This window comes from Dermacentor variabilis, unplaced genomic scaffold, assembly GCF_050947875.1.
Source record: "Dermacentor variabilis isolate Ectoservices unplaced genomic scaffold, ASM5094787v1 scaffold_12, whole genome shotgun sequence".
NCBI lineage: Eukaryota > Metazoa > Arthropoda > Arachnida > Ixodida > Ixodidae > Dermacentor > Dermacentor variabilis.
Window position 1 is genome coordinate 769620 of NW_027460280.1, and position 21168 is coordinate 790787.

The window sequence follows — 21168 nt, forward strand, 5'->3', positions numbered from 1 at the left end:
GTGCTTATCAATTGTGATAATGGCAGGCTGTTCCAATCTGTTGCAGTGCGCGGGAAGAAGGAAAACTTAAAGAGGTTAGTTCGAGTGTTATAAGGTGTTTAAGAATCAGTGTTCGACGCGCTGTAAGTGGTTTAACATAAGCCTGTAGGTGGAGGGACAAGCAGTTGTTTTTAAGCAAGAAAAGAAATTTCAGTCGTATTTTCCTATGTAGCTGTAGTGTTTGAATATTATGTTGATTCATTAGGCTAGTAGAAGAGTCACTTAGTCTATATTTAGAAAAGATAATCCTGACAGCTTTATGTTGGACCATCTCTAAAGCCTTAATGTTAATTTTCTTGTAGGGATCCCACACAATGCATGCATATTCTAGTTTTGGTCAGATGAGTGAAGTGTAAGCCAGTAACCTAGTACCAGAGAGAGCGTGCTTTAGTTAGTGCCTGAGGAGACAAAGCTTCCTGAAAGACGAGTTAGATAAGTTAGAAATGTGGCTATTTCAGCTGAGGTCACTGGTTACTGTGATTCCAAGATATTTATATTGGCTGACTTTGGTCAGCGGTTCAGAGCCGAGGTTATAGACAAACACCATTTTTTTTTTTTTGCTATGGACATGTAAACAGTTTTTTCTCTGTTCAATTTCATGCCCCACTGACTGCACCAGGAAAGAATGTTTTGAAGGTCAGAGTTAAGCATTAATTGACCTTCGTGGCAAGTAACCTCGTTAAACAACAAACAACACACAATCGTCAGCAAATAGTCTAACTTGAACAGGATAAGAAATTTAGTTGGTGATGTCGTTTATGTATATTAGAAATAGTAAAGGCCCTAGCACACTACCTTGAAGTACTCCAGAGGTTACTGAAAGTTTGTTAGAAGAGTAATTATCAATTGAAACAAACTGCTTGCAATTAGACATATAAGCCGCCACCCAGTTAATAATATAGGCTGGAAGGTCTATCAACTGTAATTTTTCTATAAGTTTATTGTGAGGAACAAGTTCAAACGCTTTTTTAAAGTCTAAAAATATTACGTCAGTTTGGCTTGACTTGTCAAGAGCACTTGCAAAGTTGTGAATAATTGTGGTTAATTGTGTCACAGTAGAGAAACCCTTCCGGAAACAATGTTGATGAGGAGACAATACGTTGTTGTCACTTAGAAATTTGGTTATTTCATTACCTATAATATGTTCGATTAACTTGCAAGGAGATGAAGTTAATGATATCGCACGATAACTGGTTACTAGAGTTTTGTCACCTTTTTTCGGTATGGGAACAACATGTGCAGTTAGCCAGTCTGTAGCAAGATTAGCTGAAGATAACAAGGAATGAAAGATAGCATCAAGAAAAGGGGGCTAACGCTTCAGCATACCTGCGCAGAAAAGCGTTCGGTATGTTGTCTGGTCCTGAAGATGATTTAGCTTTGAGGTTCAGCAACCTTGACACTACACCCGGTTGCAAAACAATATCAGAGGTCGAGTTACATGACATGCAGTTCAGGTTTATACCATCATAGAAATTTGAAAAACACACTGACAATAATTATTGAAGTGTTCCGCGATACGTTGTTTTTCGACAATGACATGGCCCTCGTGAACAATTTGGTCAGTTGACTTGGTTTTTGTGCTTAGAAAAGCCCAAAATTTTTTGGGTGTTGTTTGAATAAAATTTGGCAATGGTATGGTGAAAATACCAGCGCTTAGCTTGCTGTACTTCTTGGTTTAGTTTATTTTGGATTTCGTGAATTGAAACACGTGAGGTACATGGGCGTCTTAAGCGCTTAACTTTTCTTTTAAGGTGCAAGATCTCTCTCGTTATCCAGGGAGTATTCTTAGAAGTTTTTTTTTGTTTTATTGTGTATAAAGTTGCTAAGGCAGTTAGTGATAATTTCTTTAAACTTATCCCAAAGCACAGTAGCATTGTTACCGTGAAAGTTATCAAGGCATTGTTCAAGATAATCATCATCATCATATCTACTTTATTTCTCGTCCGAGCGAGGGGAGACTGGGACTAAAGGCACGAAGGCCTGACAGAGGTCCCAGACCCAACGGTTACAACAGCGGATAAAATCAGTACAAATGAATACACATATAACGTACATACATTTCGCATAAGAGATCATAATTTCAGTAACAAAAATGATTGCAATATTTGTTCATTAGAACCAGTAAGCCACATAAACATTAGCACAAATTCTATCATTATGTACTCTTTGTTAGGTCATACATGCCTACACACAGATGCAATAAAATGAAAATGTTAATAATTAGTGAAAGCTAGCAAATGTCATCGGCGAGTAATAATGCATTAAGCTGTCTTTTGTAGGAGCTTTCTGAAGCACTAAAGTTTAACAGTTCTCCTACCTTGTTTACAATTTCTGTCAAATGATATATGAATGTTTGTTTACCATAATTTGTTCTTGTTTTCGGTGTCTGGTATTCCGGTGCAGTGAATAATGAGGTATTTCATCGTTGTCTATTTTGGTGAATAATTTTTGTTTGTGTATGGTCATCACAAGTTTCTTATAATATATTCTGTCTGCTCGAAGGAGGGAGTAGCGTTGAAATAATGGAGCTGTTTCAAGGTCTGCAAAATGGCCATGGTAATTGCAGTATATACGAAGGATTTGTTTCTGTAAAATAATTAATTTGTTGTAGTTTGTTTTTGAAGTTGTACCCCAAACCAGGACCCCATAGCAGAGTTTAGAGTAAAGGAGAGTATTGTATAACTGTTGTTTGAGCCAAAGCGGAATCAGCTGGGCTCTCCTGTTAATGATACCGACAGATTTAGAAAGGTCATTGCATAGCATCCTTATATGCGAACTCGATGATAAATGTTCGTCAAACCAAACGCCTTAGAATTTTTGTTCTTGGACATGGTTAATTGCTGTATCATTGTAATTAATGTTAATGTCATTAGGTATGTTCTTGTTATGAGCCCTGAATAAAATGTATGTTGTTTTTGCAGTATTTAATTCAAAACTATTTGCGCTCAACCAAACTGATAAGCGATTTAGATACGCATTAACACTGACAGAAAGTTCAGAAGTGTCACTGGATGTAAAAAACACGTTGGTATCATCGGCATACATTGCCAAGTCAGGTGAGTCGGGTATTCGTACAATATCATTTACATAATTTAAGAACAATAGTGGGCCAAGTTTTGAGCCCTGAGGTACACCCTGTTTTATAGGCAAAATGTCAGAGGTAATAGAACTTACCTGAACAAATTGGCTTCGATTCATTAGGTAACTTCCTATTAAATCATTAGTGACGCCGCATATTCCGTAGATTTCTAGTTTATGGAATAATATTGTTACGTGTAGCTGGAGCCCAATACTATATAAAATTTATTTACAGGGAAGCTAACAGAAGGCCAAAATGACGACGCTATATCATGCGGGGCCCACGTCGTCTTCTTCCTCCTCAGTTCAGCCTCACTGTGGCGGCTGTTCCGTAGCAATATTTTATGATCGATCGAGTCGAAAGCCTTCCGCAAATCTAGAAAAAGGCCAAGTGTAACCTTCTGTTTTTCGATGTTCTCAATTATTTTATCCTTGATATCTAGAAGGGCTTGCTCTGCTGACTTATTCTTTTGGAAACCATATTGGTACTTTGAGATTACACTGTGTTTAGTCAAGACCACAGCCTGTCAACCACGACGCTTTCGAAAAGCTTTGAAAATATATTTAAGACCAAAATTGGTTTGTAACTTAAGACTTTATCTTTCGCACCACCTTTATGGACTGGTGTTATGCGAGCGGTTGTTAGCGCATCTGGAAAGATTCCTGAAGATATTGACAAATTAACAATATAAGCTTGAGACATATTTGATCGGCTCCGGTTTGATTCGGTCGGGTCCGGCCGAGGCTGTGCTCTTCATATTGTGTATCAGATTTTGCATCTCAACGCTATCTGTGGGTTGTAGAAAAATGGAGCTGGTCACCAGTGAGATGTCGATTGCATGAACCACTCTTCTTTCGCCTCCCTTCGATGTGCATGAACCAGCCTGAACGAAATGTTCATTCATGCTCGTCATTTGACTTTTGTGCAGTAATGGTATCTGGGACGCGATACTCGACTTTCTACTTGTTATATTATTCACTGCATTCCATATCAGTTTCGGTTCGTTACGTATGCTAGAAAACAGTTGTAGATAGTAATCTTGTTTAGCTTTCTTCAGTTTGCTTTGTAGGTGATTTCTGAACTTTTTGAATGTCACCAACTGTTCTTGATCACGTGTTTTTATGAAAAGGTGGTACATCGCATTTTTCTTTTTTTATGTCATTATACAAATGACGGTTTATCCAAGGTTTTCGTACTTTCTTATTTCTGCTACGTTCATATCGTAGCAGGAAAGCCGATTCAGACGAAGTTTGTATGCTGGAAAGAAAAATGTTGAAAGCTGCGTTAACATCACTTTTATTGTAGACCGCCTGCCAGTCTATAGCTACAATTAATTCCCGAAAGTGTTGTAACGAAAAATTATTTATTATTCGACGATGACAAGGTGTCCAGGTAACACGAATGTTAGTGGAATTGGTAAAAGAAAATAGGGGTAAATGGTCACTTATATCACTTGTAAGAACACCGGCAAGTACTTCATCTTCATTTAAGTTTGTAACATAGATGTCAATCACTATTCTCTGTAACTCTGGTTGGTAACTTAATGTGATTTGTGCAGGCATGGCAATTGATTTCAGATGCCTTGCCCACGTGTCATGTGAGCTCATGTCTATGTTTATATCTCCCATGATTATCACAGGTTCATTGCTAAAACAGGCGTGCAATAGCAACGCGTCTAAAAAATTGCTAAATATTTCTTTCTCGCCAGAAGGAGGTCTATATATTACTGATGTCATGGTCTTTCCTATATATATAGTAAGGCATTCTACGTGTTCAGTAATTAAAGAATTCCTCCACTACTGTAAAATGTAATCTCTCTTTTATGTACATAGCTACACCACCTCCCCTTTGATTGATTCTAGTTATGTGCTGCGAGTGATATTCATCAAAAATAGGTATGTGGTCGTTTTGTGATAACCACGTTTCGGTGAAACATATAACATCAAATTTATTTTCTATTGTCGACATCATATACTGAATTTCGTCTACTTTGTTCCTTATACTTCTGGCATTTATATGCATAGTCGAAAAACTTTTTAAACCTGTGGTTTCTCTGTTGAGACGAAGGATATCATAATAAGTGTCGTTGACTAATTCAAATCCCATCTTAAGATAATTTTAGATGTAGTGTATGCGTTCCTGGTAGGGAGGGTGGGGCCTATTCGCTCTCTAAGCCATTTTTTCTAGGTCATTTAGGGAAGTTATGCAGATCACCCTTGAAGTTTCAGTTTTCCGTGCCCACACTCGTCCTTTTCATGTCCAAACGATCTGCCACTTTACCTCGGACTTCTTCTTGCACGTGGCTGCAAGCAGTTTCTTGTTTGTGTCAGGTGTTCATTTACATACACCGCGTTTTCCGAATCTAGGTCTAGTTCTTTACATGTCAGCCACTTCTTTCTGGCCCTGGCGAGCAATTCATCGTGCTTCCTTCATTGGACGAAGCGGACAACAATGTTGTTCACATCCTGTTTCGGTGTCGGGACCCAGTGGCATGTGTCAATGTCACTTTCCCGGAGGATTTCTTCAAGGGCCGCGCCTACTTTTTCAACCATTTCCATGGCGTCAATTGTTTTCTCGGTTTTTGGAATCCCCCTGATTTCGAGATTATTCAGTCTTTGATACTGTTCAAGGTCTTCGATTCTTTGTGTCAGTTTTTCATTTTCCTCCCTTAGGGTGCTATTTTCTTTGAGTAGCTGCTTAATCTCATCCCTTAAGGCTATGAATTCCTTTTTGAATTCGCTCACTTCATCGCATGTATCAGCACAGTATTTTACACTGTCTTTCAGTTCTCTCATCTCCGTTCGCATGTCACGCTTGAAGGCTTCAAGCTGTCTAGACAGATCCTTTATCTCTTTGGCGTCATCTTTCCCACCCATTCTCAGCACTATCAGGCAAAAGCGGGCACAAACACAATCAATTCGGCAAAGGTGCACACGAACAAAGTACAATGTTGGATGAAAGACCAGAGCAGCAGCAGCAGCGACAGCAGAAAAATAATATGTCAATGCAAAAGTACTGTAGTTTCAGGAATAACCTGTACAAGAATAAGAGGCGACTCAGATGCTGCACGTTATGGCTGTCGCTGCTGCTGCTTTGACGGTCCAGTGATATCGGATTGTATATATAGGCAGGGGCCACCGGAAGCAGGTAGACTGTCCCCAGAAGGTGGGCATGTGCAGGTGCAGAGGAACCCACATGTCGTCGGTCTCAGGAATGATGCAGCTGGTAGGTGAGGGTAACAAGCGGGGTGGGCTGGACTGATGAAACTGGGAAATTTGCCTGTACAAGAATAAGAAGCGATTCAGATGCTGCACATTATGATGTCGCCGCTGCTGCTTTCCAAGACACTCTCGTCTCTGGCACGAGAAAAATCTTTAACAGTGGTTGTTTTACATTTCTTGGTGTTAAGCCACTTCCAAAGAACAAGAAAAATATACCAGACTAGGATCAGAAATTCCAGGTTCAACTGAAACAAAAAAGTTTTCTAATGAAGGAATTACAAAAACGAGGTCAAGTATGGTTGCTGACGTACCATAGGTGCGCATCGGCTGTTTTACAACTTGTTGTAGATTGTGAGACCGAATTATGTTATGTAAGTAACCTAAGTGTGAATTAATCCTGGTGCAGAAAAACCCATTCTCCCAATATCTGGTAGGTTAAAGTTGCCTACAAGTACTTTATCACTTGTGAGTGAAACCATGTGTTCAAAAAGCTCACGAAAGAATTCTGGGGGCGAGTCAGGTGCTCGATAAAATGCAAATAGCAAAAATGATTTATCCCAACAAGTAAGCTTTATTGTAATAGATTCCAAGTTATCGGCCTGACATAACAGAGTAGCAGATATAGTTTCTTTTACCAAAACTGCTACCCCGCCCCCTCTAGTACACCTCCTGTCATGGCGATACACTCGATAAGATGGAGGAAAGACAACAGCATCTTCAATATTGTCATGCAACCATGTTTCTGTTATCACAAGTACATGGGCATTAATGACACTGTGGGCGTTGATGTCTAAAATTCTCAGTTCTTTAGCACCAGGGGAAGTGCCAGCGTAGGCAAGTCATGAATTTTTTGAAGTACTTTCATGACCGTCAATTTTTATCCTCAAGTTCTTACTGTCATCTCATGTGAATATGAATAGTTCATTGTTAACACGCATCTTATCATTAATTAAGCGAACTTTCTTGCCTGGTTCTCTTTCACTTTTAGCACTATCCCACAAGAGTTTACATTTACTTAGTGTGCTGCGCGAGTAATCGTTTTGAATCAATCGTCGCGAAGCTCTTTGGGCAGTAAGTGTTCGTGACTAGAACAATAGAGCAGTGAGAGGTAGTATAGCCGATCGAGCACCGAAACAAGGTTTTCCTCTCTTGTCGTCGTTGTCTCTCTCATAGCCATAGCCCCACTGCTCCTTATTTTATAGTACAGTTATCTCCCCTGCGGAAAAGGAAGCCGTGCCGACGACCTACGGGTAGGACAACACAGGCGATCATAATAGGGCTTGAGATGCTGGACATGCACAATTTCGCATCCTCGACGGCGATGATCCAAAGGTAGCTCGAGGGGTTCCACAATATAGTTGACTGGAGACGTTTGGTTGACCACGCGGTACGGGCCCTGGTACTTCGACGCGAGTTTCGGTGACAGTCCAGGGGTAGGGGCTTGAACCCAAAGCCACAACAGCGAGCGAGGAGCATGGGATACAGGAGCATGGGAAGTTTCTCGATGGTGCTTCTGGCATTGCTGGTCTTTTGACGTAAATATACGAGAATGTTCGCGGCACTCTTCTGCGTGTGCAGCAGCTTCAGATAAGGTAGTGGTTTCCGTGGTGTCAGGGTGGTACGGAAGGGTAGTATCCATTGTGGAAAAAGGTTTGCGTTCGTACAGGAGAAAGAACGGAAAAAATTCTGTGGTAGCCTGCGTGGCGATGTTGTAAGCGTAGGTCAGAAAAGGTAGAACATCGTCCCATTTGGTTTGGTCGGATGCAACATACATAGCCAGCATGTCACCAAGAGTGTGATTAAAGCGCTTGGTCATGCCATTAGTCTGCGGATGATACGCAGTAGTGGTGCGATGAATGATGCGACATTCTTTGAGGAGAGCCTCGATGACATCGGAGAGGAAGACGCGGCCTCTGCCACTGAGCGATTCCCTGGGAGTTCCGTGGCGAAGGATGATGTGGCGCAGGAGAAACCAGGCGACGTCACGTGCAGAAGCACTAGACAAAGGGGAAGTTTCTGCATAGCGCGTAAGATGCTCGATGGCCACGATTACCCAGCGATTGCTGTCTGATGTGGTTGGCAGAGGTCCATAAATGTAGGTGCCTACCCGATCAAAAGCACGTGCTGGGCAAGGCAAAGGCTGCAATGGGGCAGTTGAACGACGAGGGGGATCTTTACGACGTTGGCAAACAAGACAGGAGCGGACATAATGATGGAGGAATCTATACATCCCCCACCAGTAGTAATGAAGGCATAGACGCGCGTATGTCTTCCATACACCTGCATGCGTGCACTGGGGATCGTCGTGGAATGCGGCACAAATATCCGAACGCAGATGCCGAGGGATGACAAGCAACCATTTGCGGCCGTCCGGGACGTAGTTACGACGGTACAAGAGCCCGTTGCAAATGGAAAAGTGATGTGCTTGGCGACGTAATGCGCGATTGGTTGCGGGTGTCGATGGGGTGGACAAGAAACGCAGCATGGACACAATCCATGGGTCTTTCTTCTGCTCCAGAAGAATGTCCGTGGCAGCAAGGGAAGACTCTGACAATGAGGCTTTCGGGGAGCTAACCTCGTCTGTTAGTGGCGAACGAGACAAGGTATCCGCATCCGAGAGTTTTCGGCCAGAACGGTACAGCGCTCGAATGTCGTACTCCTGCAGTCGAAGGGCCCATCGAGCAAGACGACCGGATGGTTCTTTTAAGGACGACAGCCAGCACAGCGAATGGTGATCGGTTAGCACGTCAAATGGGCAGCCATAGAGGTACGGACGGAATTTGGTTATGGCCCAAGTTATAGCGAGGCATTCTTTTTCTGTTACAGAATAGTTTGATTCAGGTTTAGTGAGTGCAGGACTGGCGAAGGCAATGACGTATTCATCGAAGCCAGCCTTTCTCTGAGCGAGAACGGCACCAAGGCCAATGCCACTGGCATCCATGTGTATTTCAGTTGAAGCACTTGGGTCGAAATGGCACAGGATTGGTGGTGACGTCAACAGACGACACAACTTTGTGAATACGGCATCGTAATCCGGTGACCAGGTCGAAAGGTTGTGGCCACCACGAAGAAGCTGCGTTAAAGGTGCTATTATGATGGCAAAATTGAAGATGAAACAGCGGAAGTATGACGCTAATCCAATGAAGCTGCGCAGTTCTTTCAAGGTCATTGGCTGCTGAAACTGGGCAACAGCTTGTAGTTTCGCCAGATCAGGGAGTACACCTTCTTTCGACACGACATAGCCAAGGAGGACCAGCTGCCAGTCAGCGAAGCTACACTTCTTCAAGTTAAGCTGGAGGCCAGCATTGGTGATGCACTTGAGGACGCGTTCAAGTCAAAGCAAGTGGGAAGGAAAGTCCGGTGAAAAGATAACGATATCGTCCAGATAACACAGGCATACCTGCCATTTGAGGCCGCGCAAGATGTTGTCCATCATTCTTTCAAATGTGGCAGGCACGTTACACAGGCCAAATGGCATCACAGTGAATTGAAATAGGTGTGATGAAGGCCATTTTTGGACGGTCTGACTCCGCCACTGGCACTTGCCAGTACCCGGATTGTACGTCTGAAGATGATTAGAATTCGGCGCCTTGGAGGCAGTCTAGCGCGTCATCAATACGGGGTACTGGATAAACGTCCTTGGGGGTGATCTTATTGAGTCGCCGGTAGTCCACGCAAAAGCGAATTGTGCCATCTTTCTTTTTTACCAGCACTACAGGAGAAGCCCAGGGACTGTGCAAAGGTTGTATGACGCCGCGTTGGAGCATGTCTCCAACTTGCTCAGCAATGATGCTACGCTCCGTGGCGGATACACGATACGGCCTGTGGCGTAAAGGTGCATGGTTGTCGGTGTCAATGTGATGGACAACAGTGGAAGTACGGCCTAAGCGAGATTTTTGTAGGTCGAATGACATGCGAAAGCGGTCTAGGGGATCGACGATCTGGGCGTGTTGCACTGGAGTGAGGTTGAGATCAATACACTGGGAAAATGTTGGGTCACACAGCAGGGTGGGAGGAGAAACTTGAAGGGCGAGAACATCAACCGGAGGAGAAGCCAGGTCGTCAGGCACATCATAAAGGAAGCTTGGTTTGATTTCGTCGGCATAACCAAGACACTCATTGTGGAGCAGGCTAGCAGGGCAAGGAAACAGGTTCGATACATAAAGTGCACTGGAACCTTGTCGAATGGCAAGAAGGGCAAAAGGAAGCAAGATAGGATGGCGGCGAGCAACAAGCTTAGACGGCGTGAAAAGAACTGTGGAGTCGGAAAACCCAACGCAGGAAACAGGTACAACTGCGGCAGAGTATGGAGGAATCTCAGTGTCGGTGGTGATGAACACACGACCGGAAGCATCATCAGTATCTTCAAAAACGTTGGTACCGAATGGCGACAGCGCGAGTTCAGCACGGGCGCAATCTATAATGGCATGATGAGAGGACAGAAAGTCCCATCCTAAAATCATGGCATGAGAGCAGCGAGGCAGGACAACGAACTCAACATGGTATAAAGCGCCGCTTATAACAACACGCACGGTACATTTCCCTAAGGGTTCAATCGGTGCATCGCTTCCTGTACATAATGAAATGGCTCAATATGGCGTTGCTACTTTTTGAAGAGTAACATGAAGCTGGTCCGAAATCAGATATTGCTGCTCCCGTGTCTACAAGCGCATGAACGGCAATGTCTTCTGCATAAACTTCAAGGACATTCGCAGGAAATAAATGAGGTCTTAAGGAGTTCGTTGAGATCACAGTTCTTGTCTCCGGAATGCGGTCCTTAGTTTTCCTCTCTGAAAGCTTCAGGTCAACGGATAAGCGGCGACATAGAGCGCTGATGGGGAGACAGAGACCGATGGGTATTGAAGGTTCGGGATGCAGGAGGCGAGGCTTCGAAGGGCTGAGCGGCAGTAGCAGAACGGGACGGAGAGTCGAAACCGTTGCTTTGTGCTCTCGGAGAATCTGAAGGATACCATCCGCGCCGGCGGCAAAGCCGTGCTACATGCCCAGGTAGGCCGCACGAATAACAGATAGGCCGGTTGTCATGGGTGCGCCATGGATTGAGAACAGTGGGCGGAGACTGATGGAAATATTGGCGAGGTGGGCGCACGGGCTGCTGTGGCGGCCAGTGGCTGCTTGGGGGGGTAGGTGCATATGTTGCAGCTGCTTGCGGAGGTGAGGGAAAGGCACTGGTAAGTCTGGATTGAATACCTGCAGACGGAGGCCTTGGATTCGCGACAACGGCAGCGTACATAAGTGGAACAGGCATAGGAGGCGGTTGATGAGCAAATGGTACTGCGTGAGCGACTTGTTCTTGTATCATCTGACGGAGATCGGGAGACAAGGGCGACTCTGAGGCTGGACTAACTGGCAGAAGAGAAAGTTGGCGTGCCACTTCTCGTACAAATTCCTTGATTTGGTCGAAAATTGCTGAACTGCAAGGAGTAGAACAGACACCATCACTCAGAGCTGAAAGCGCGACGTCCGGAGCGAGAGCTCGGCGTGTAGAAAGCCGCTGTTTGCGCAGCTGCTCATAGCTTTGGCAAAGCATTATGAGGTCGTTGACCGTCTGAGGATTCTTTGCCAAGAGCATTTGGAAGGCATCATCTTCTATGCCTTTAAAGATGTTCTTGACCGTGTCACTTGTCATCTTCGGTCATATCTGGGTTGATACCCTGGCAAATGTCAACTACATCATCAATGTAGCTCGCAAAAGTTGCGCCCTTTTGTTGGGCACGACAGCGAAGCTTTTGTTCAGCCCGAAGTTTGCGCACAGCAGGGCGTCCGAAGACTTCTTGAAGTGTCATTCAGAATGCTGTCCAGTTGGAAAAGCCAGCCTCATGGTTGCGGAACCAAGGATGGGCGACCACGGAAAGGTAGAATTGTTTGTAGCCAAGCTTGTCAGCTTCAGACCATTTGTTGTGAGCACTCACTCGGTTGTACAATGACAGCCAGTCCTCTACGTCATGATTGTCAGTGCCATTGCATATGGGAGGATCCCGTTGGCGTGGCGCACCAGGACAGACGACCGGAGGCGGTGCCATGGGTGGCTCGGTAAGACTAGTCTCCTCAGGCATGGGAGATGTGGCAGGGATTGTCCAGCTTCGAAGTTCCAGTTTTGCAAAAGATCCAGCACCTTCCACCAAATGTCGCGAAGCTCTTTGGGCAGTAAGCTTTTGCGACTAGAACGATAAAGCAGCGAGAGGTAGTATAGTCGATCGAGCACCGAAACAAGGTTTTTCTCTCTTGTCGTAGTTGTCTCTCTCATAGCCACAGCCCCACTGCTCCTTATTTTATAGTACACAATATTCAAGTACCCTTTAATATGTACGCACTTTTTAAGACCAAGGTGTTTTTCGGTAAAATCCTGGAAGTAAATGATGACTGGTCTCTTGTTACCTTTGTTACCAAGACGATAAATTCTGCCGACATATTTGCAAGGAACAGCAAGCTTTGCAGAAAACACCTCGTCAAGAACTTTATTTTTAAGAATAGGTTCAGTTTCGCCGGCATCCTTCGGAATGCCAAACACTACCAGATTGGATCGCCTGCTCCTATCCTCCAGATCAGTCAACTTCGCCTCCAGTGATCCCACTGTATGCTCAAGGTCATCTACATGCGAGGCTCGTTTTTCTAATTCAGTGAATCTGGCTCCCCAATCAGCTATAATGTTTTCCACCTTATTCTGTTGCTGCCTGAGCGCATTCACGTCCGCTGCCAAGTTGTTCTGACCAGACAGCAACTCTTTCAGCATGGCTTCAATAGAGGTCTTGCTGCCATCAGTGGGGCCACGATTTAACTCGATGTCACCGCACATCAGCAGCAAGCATACGTAGTACACATCATGGACAATAGAAGCATACCGTAGGGGGCACGGCAAGACCAAAAGACCGCGACAATCACTTCTAACCGGGCTATAGCAGTTACTAACCTGCACGAGGTAGCAGAACGGTTTAAGCCACATGCTCGACGATGGTCCGCCATGCCAGCTGAAAGCGTAGCTCTGAAGCTGTTCCCTTATAAATCGATGCGTCGACGTCCCGTGAAGAATAGGTGGACACTCAAGTGACGCGTCCCAAAACAGCGAAGGATCGGCGTCGTGAAAGCAGTGACGTGGCATCAGGGTCGTAGTTGTGGTCCAAGTGCACGTGGCGATGTTTGGCCGATAGGGATGGTCAATTGCATTTCTTGAAGACTGGTCAGGCTGTGGCAGTTGTGCTATCTTTGATCCGGCCAGGCCATCAGCAAGCACCTGTACAGGGTAGCAGAATGGTTTAAGCCACATGCTCGTCAATGGCCCGACGTGCCCACTGAAAGTGTAGGTCGTTTTCACATAACACAATTATGTTTTCTCATGCAGTCAAACCCGACTAATAGAACCCGTTTACATCTAGTTGCTCTATATATCGAACAATTTCTGGTCACGGTATAGTTACAATGAGTATATATAGCAAAAGTTACGCTTACATTGAACAAAAATAGCAGCGACTCCCGATATATCGAAAACATCACACGGGGGAAAGTGCCCCCGGAAGTTGGCTTTCCCTCGCGGTAGTGGGAAAACCCAGCGGCGCAGCTCCATCCAACCGCTCTCTTTACTGTGACCGCACTCCCTTGGACGAGCCATCGACACCCTCCCCCCCCCCCCCCCCCCTGCAAAAAATTATTTTGGCCCACCCGCAATGCTTGCTCAAACAGCCAATCAGGGGCTCTTGTGCCCTCGTCGTGCAAGATGACGAAAGTGCAAGTTGTCTCGCTGCTTTTTTTTGTTCATTGTGTGTGCGCCTTGTTGGCCTTCTCCGGCAATGTTGCCGCAATGAAGCAGCAGAATTCACCTTTCGTTGTGAAGCTCGAAATCATAAATCAGATCAAACGCGGTGAGAAGTTGGATGTCCCCGCAGCGTACAAGATTCTGAGGAGCACTCTCGGTACGATTTTGAAGAATAATGGGGAGATTAGGGCTAAAGTGGCCAAACTCACGACCCGGTACCCGTGGCGCCCGACGCGTACGCACGGCCGTGTACAAGTGGTTTGTCCAAAATTGCTTCAGCCGTGCCGACTTCCGCGTGCTTGGTGATGACTGTAAATTCTGATGAATGCAACGAAACCGTTGCCGGTATTGCCGAAGTTTGGAGCGAGCTGTCAGAATTTCCGGAAGCCCTTGAAGAGTCAACGGTGGACGAGTTTGTGAGCGCAAATGATGGTGTCGCGACCACGGGAGAGCCCGAAAACGAAGACTAAACTGCCGACATCGTACCGAGCACAAGGGAAAGTGGGCACAATGAGGAAAGCAATGACGGCCCTTCGCCCACATCCTCCGAAGTGATTGGTGCTGTTGCACTAGTCTGGTGCTTCTGCACGAATGCGGAAGGTTGCGGCCTCACCTGCTCCGACTCCTTAGACAATGTGGAGAAGTGCGTGCATCGCAGGCAGCGAAATTGCCCAAGCAGAAGAAAATGCAGGACTATTTCGTGTGAAACTAAGCTAGTTTCATCAATAAAGTGATTTTAGAAATGGTATGTGCTTTTATGACATCGAAACCTTTAGCAGGCTTATATCGAATTATGCTCTATATCGAACTAATAGGCGTTTTTTTGTGAGTTTGATATAGCCGGGTTCGACTGTATAGTCAAACTACAATCCGACGCTATCATGTCTGTAGGTTGTAAGTCGAGGCTTACAATTTTTTTACGTATTTTACCTTGACGAATTCAATTAGTTCAATAGCTTCCTCCTCCCACATGGAGGGCCTGGGTATGGGTGGTTCGAAAATCTTTTTGCTGAAATGACATCCAACACCGTATTTTCTGCGACACGGGGCCCTTAACACTATTGCGTCAAAATGCAACTTTTCTCATGTGATTTCCAGCTCCAGGTTTCCCTGCTCCAACAGGCTGACTGAGAAAGGGGCACAATTAAGAAGGTGCTGAGTGAAAAAGCCCTGCTTGGAAAAGGAAGATTTCTCTGTTGGCCTGATAAACTGCCAAACGGCACTCCTTGAAAGCAGTGAAGCATCATGCCAGGTCCTCATGGGCAGCCATCATTCCACCGCGAAATCACTAACACTGTCTTGGCGCTCTTTGACCATATCTGGCCCTTGCACCACTAAACCACACACATTCATTCTCATGGAAAGGAAGATAAGAGGAAGGCTGCCTGAATTTTCTGAGCAGAGAACTGATGTGAGAAAAGATGTGCAAGCTCCTGGCTGGAGCTCAAGAGGCCAGGTTGAAAGCAAGGTTGCCCCTACCAAGCATGCACCGAGGAAACAAGCCTCCTCTGCCAAAACTCAACTTTTTTTCGCCTTCAGAAGGAGCAAGGTGTATCGTGTTGGCAGAACTTTTATTGTGCCTGGCAACCATGTCACGCCGGTTGGTGACCAGGCGTGAGTATATGGGAAGTGTGCAGAATAAATGTCCACTTTTCTTTGTGTCAATCCTGTGCAGTGCATGTCTTGGTACACTTTGTGCCTTTCTGATTTTGGTGAGCTTAGGCATGTGAATTTGCCATACTCACACCTACCAATTATTAGGATGAGCGAAATGAGAACAAGGTGAAAGCAGGAGCCACCGTTTCGACAACTGGATTTGTCTTCTTCAAGGCGACATATGCTTTCCTCGCCACAGTATATATAGGTGGGGTTCTTCTAAAGGGGAGAGGGTAAGGTTGGTGGGTGCGGCAACAAGCGAAGGTGTGTTAGCATGTTGAATTGAGAATAAAGAAATGCTGTGCACAAGGCCAGCGATCGGCCGTCTGTCAATCACGTGTCAACGCCCGTGTGTCAGCCGCCGTGTCAACGGCGTGCACAGCAGCCCTCTATTACCTGTTTCACTGGTGGTCATAGGCTATCGTATCTGTGAAAGAGATAATAGGAGCAGCATAAACTGGCGCTCACAAAAAAAAAAGAAATACTAAAATGGTATAAATAAATAAATAAATAAATAAAGGGAGAAAATATGGAAAGAAGAAAAAGGGAAAAAAAAAAGAAAATAGGGGGGGGGGGACGCTAAGAAACCAAGCTAAGTGTTGTTGTGTATAGCCTGAAATTCAGCATAGTGAATAGATTCTAAAGCTCCCTTTGAAACATTTATGCCTATTGGTTGCAATGTCTTGAGCTTATGGATAAGGTATGATTCTCTGTATTTTCTTTCTTGTTCAGAACGGACACTTGACTGTAAGATGTAGAGTTTAAGTTCATCAAAGTTATGACCTGGTTGGTTGAAATGCTCGGCGATGGCTTTGGGAAGCTTTTTAGCTGTGTCCGCGCGATGTCCGTTTATTCTGATATTCATTGATTGTCCTGTTTCACCGATATATTGTTTCTTACAAAAGGAACATTCAAGCATATAAATCACATCCGAACTGGTACAAGTGAAGCTAGATTTGACTTCGTGTGTATAGCTATTTGCGGTGCTTTTAATTTTAATGTCACTTTGGAGGTGCCTGCAGGTTTTGCACCTGGGGCAACAACATGCTTTTATTACGGGGAATGCTGTTGGCTGACTTTTGCGTGCACTAACGTGTCTTCCTAAAACATCTTCTTCCTAAAATACATAAAGTTCCTGTCGAAGAAATATTTACAGCAGAAATCCCAGGTCGGCCTATTGTGTCTAATAACAACACACCTGTTGCAACAGTTGCAACACTGGTTATTTGCCAAACAAGTGTTTCTATAGTTCAACTTGATGCACTTTTTTAATGTACTTTGTATTTGCACTGCAAGGCGTCATTGAGCATTCATTCCTGTCGATTCAAGCAAACATACCAGGCAGAGACATACACTCTTCTGTGCCTCTGTTGATGTCATTGGTGTAAGCATAATCCTCATACTTCTCCAGCCATGTTGTCCAACTGCCTGACTTGTCAAAGTCGAAATTGGGCAGTGCCTGCAAACCAGGTACCCTGACGAAATCCTGTGCTTCTGTTCAAATTCTCTTGTGCTCCAGCACTGCATTGCTTCCTTGCGCTCAGTGCAGCTTCCTGTGGAGAGGAGGAGGGTAGTGACTGGTTGCTTGGTCGATTATCTCAATAGAGAAGTGAGCACGAACCACACTGGATGGCTACTGACGCTGCCTTTATTTACTTCATTGTTTATATGCATGATGGTGATTGATGATGATCTATTGGCATCCCCTTTGAAATGGGGCAGTGACATAGCCTGCCTTAGTTGATCAAGTATGCTATAGTACATGCTTTTCATTCTAGCTTCTTTGTATATATCTCCTTAACCTATTTTCTTTTCCTCAAAGCTTCTCCATCTACCTTGTACCGTTACCTATGCTTGTAACGGATCCAGGTGTATCAATATCTTTCCTGCATTTGTTCCAACAGCACTCTATAAATGCCTCTTGCTTATCTCACCTGTTGACCGGTTGATGTTTCAGTCCAATTTAAGTCCAAGCGCTTCTGGAAGATGTATGTTACCTATGGGTAACACACATCCATTTCTTCAGGATGTGTTGATTGGTCTCTGGATTTTTGCTGCAGCACACAGGTGCCTCATCTCGTCGTAAATATTTGCTTCGTTATGTTTTTGTCCTTAGGCAACCAGCTCGAGCCTCAAGTAGCAAGGCATTGCCCTTTGTGTTATCATACAAATTTTCCCTTCCAATTCCTTTCTTCCCATTCTTGTAAATGTCCATGGTCTTTTTTGTTTTCTTTCTTTGCATCCAAGCACTGTCTCCGTTTCTCTGTCTTCTTGATGGCTCCTGGTTGTCTATTTACACTTTCAATTACCTTGTACTTGGTTGCCAACTTTCTTGGTCTCTTCCTCCATTCTGTGTCCACACTTTTCAGGCACGAATGCTTGTGCACTTTAGCTACCCATTTATTTTCATCCATGTTCCTAAGTCTTACTTCAAAACTAATTTTGCTATGCGCTTCTCTGACTTCAATACAGGCCCAACCAATGTCATCCTACACTGCCTCATTTGTAGGCTCCTAGGATAGGGTGCCTGAATGGTCTCGCCATCGCTCCATACAGGGTGGGGACAACCGCGTCGTTTGCTAATACTACATCTGCCATTGCATGTCTCACTCCCAATGGAGTGCACTGCCGGTGCGTGCGTATAGCATGAGTTTTTTGCAACCAAAGGCATTTTGCACAAAATAGACTGGTTGGAATATGCATGTCTGTGCTCATAGACTGTTTGCAGGCTCAGCTACGTTAATTTAGCTGTTGCACGCTATCTCCTGTCGCTGCAACTTCTCCTCAGTGGAGTCCTCGGTGGCTGTGCAGCTTGTCAGCTGCTCAGCATAGTTCTTCCCATTGTGCACTTGGGACCTATCTTACATGGTTTAAGTACACGGTTACATGGTTACAAGTACACGGTTACATGGTTTTACACGGTTTAAGGTTTAAGTATGCTTTCTTTCACCACCTGTGATGCATACCCTCGTAGCTCTGACAAATCTTGACGGAGGGAACGTCAAGGTTTATCAGATTGCTCTTTTTGTTTTCAAGCTGATGGAGAGTGTGAAACTGCTTTCACATAAATGAATTTTGCATTTTTTCTTGCTTGACCATTGAGAGGAAAAAAAAAAACCTTTTTGACAAGACCATTAGGTTCCTAGATTTAGAACTTGTGTTTTCACCTGATGGACACGTGTGTTGGAAGTAGGCTCCCTGGTCTAAAAAAGCACTTTTGCCTTTAGAATCAGTCCACTCGAAATAGGTTAAACGCAGCATTGCGAATCTGTGTTTCATGAACGCATTGAAAAAAAGTTGTCCGCACGTTATGTAGCAAAGCCTTGCGGAGCAGAGGGATCGGTTAAAAACTTCTGGTTTTAAATCGTCTGTACTAATGTTGGTGAAACACTGGCAAGAAAAATGAAGAAACCACGTGTGGACGCCGATCGCCAATTAGAAGAGACAAGAAACATTGAGGTTATCCCCTACTTTCATACGGTTTCCCACATGCTGAAAAGAGTGTCCCAAAAATTTGGTGTTAACTTGGTGTTTTCAGCTCCCTGCAAGCTTTCCGGCCTCTGCACCCGCATCTCTGCCTGTGAACGAGATTCAGCTTGCAAAACCAAGCACCAAACAAAGTTCACTAAGTGCGCTGCGGAGGTGGTTTATTCAATTCCGACGTCTTGTGGCAAAGTATATATCAGCCAGACGGGGCAGTGTTTAAATGAACTCCTCAGAGAACACAACTAAATGCTGCAATCAGGCACAGGGAGCAACCTAGCTTTGCATGTGAAAGATTGTAACTACTGCAGTCCTTTGTTTCACTGCACTAGCATCATCAGCAGGGGGAAATTAAAGCACGAGCACAAACTGCTTGAAGCATTTCATATCAAAAAGAATGAGTGGGTTTGCATAAGCGACCGATCTGTGCTTATCACAGAGAAAGTGTGGCACTTTTTATCGGTGTTTGTTTGACATCTTCAGTGTGTCTGATTGGTCTCTTTCTTTTGCATGTGCACTTGCACAGGAAAAGCAGTGTTTAAAAGTATGTGGATGTTTCAATAAATCAGTCCGGGGACTGTGTGTGTGTCACCTTCTGGTCCTGCATCTTGGTTTTCGGTGGTTTCTTTTACTTTAAAGTTGAACAAACTGGCACAGCAATTCGCGCTTCTTACAGATCTCTAGGAAGGTAGAAAGGGAAATACCACAGCAATAAACATGTCGGTACTGTCATAGACCTCCTGCATTTTTGAACTTCCTTTATATATAAAAGCAGCCAATCCAATCAGCAGTGAAGTATCACTGATGCATTTCGCGTCATTGATGCTGTGTCTTGTATCACTCCGACAATCATAATTTTTACTGAGAATAACCTCCTTACAAAAATCAGAGCCTTAATCAGCTCAGAGATCACACTTCTTTTATTTGTGCATGTGGGTAATTTATCATGAATAAGGGCACAAAATTATATGAGCACAAAATTATATAATAAACCAATAAAATATTCTGAAAGAAAAAGAAACTACCAATGCACTCAATAAAAAAAAAAAACTGTCCAGTTTTTTTGGTCACTGGATGCCCCCGACACATGTTTTGCTTCTGCGTTCATAGACGCCGTTCGCACCACTGTGGCCAAATGTATGTGAAGCCTCAGCCTTGCATAACTCGAGATCAGGAGATTCTTTGCAGACTTGCTTTGCTCGTGGCAGATCTTCACGCAAGGGCGCACTATTTTCCTCAAATACTCGTACTGTCACAGCCTCACAGCCTTCAAAGGGGACCTCAAGAGAAGCAACCTGTCAGTCCAACTTATGCCCCTGGAATGCTCTTCAGATGGTTTCAGCGTCAGCAGAACATTCTCACTTGGATATGTAAGGTTGCCACCTTCACATCTGTATTCTTTAAGAAGAGTCAGATGTACGTGCTTGCTGTCACCTTAACCGAACAAGGCGGTGTTGCACTGCGCACATCCTGCAACAGATGGCAACATATCATGAACAGTAAACAGCGCTAAACAACAGGATGAAGAGAGGGATGCAGACGACAGTGCTGACTAACAACAAAGTGTCTTTTTTCTATATCCCTTTTAAAAGAAAACCACCGGTGTAGAATAGGATGTTGCATTAATTTTTTTCAAGGTCTTCAATTAATAAAATTGTAGAGTCATCGATAACATGGGCCTTCACTTCTCCACGCTCTTGTTTAGCTTTTGACAGCATGTCGGCGAGGTCCTGCCTAATCTTCACAATCCACTGCAGCTTTCTCTTGGGCTCTGTTGGAAAAAAGTAAAGTTTCCAACCATTTCTGGGATTGTTGGTGAACCTGGGCATGCAGCAGCCAGTCGTTCCACTGAAGAAGGGAGCAACCAAGCGGCCGCAGCTCCTTCCTCGACCTGTCGCTTTGCGAAGTGAGATCCGCAATGG

At 44.5% G+C, this 21168-nt stretch overlaps 1 protein-coding gene across 2 annotated transcripts in view; it reads left to right on the top strand.

Annotated features, from left to right (window-relative positions):
* Positions 1–21168, top strand: part of LOC142566014 (mitogen-activated protein kinase kinase kinase 13-like) — a 673242-nt gene that overhangs the window by 480520 nt on the left and 171554 nt on the right. The window lies entirely within an intron of this gene.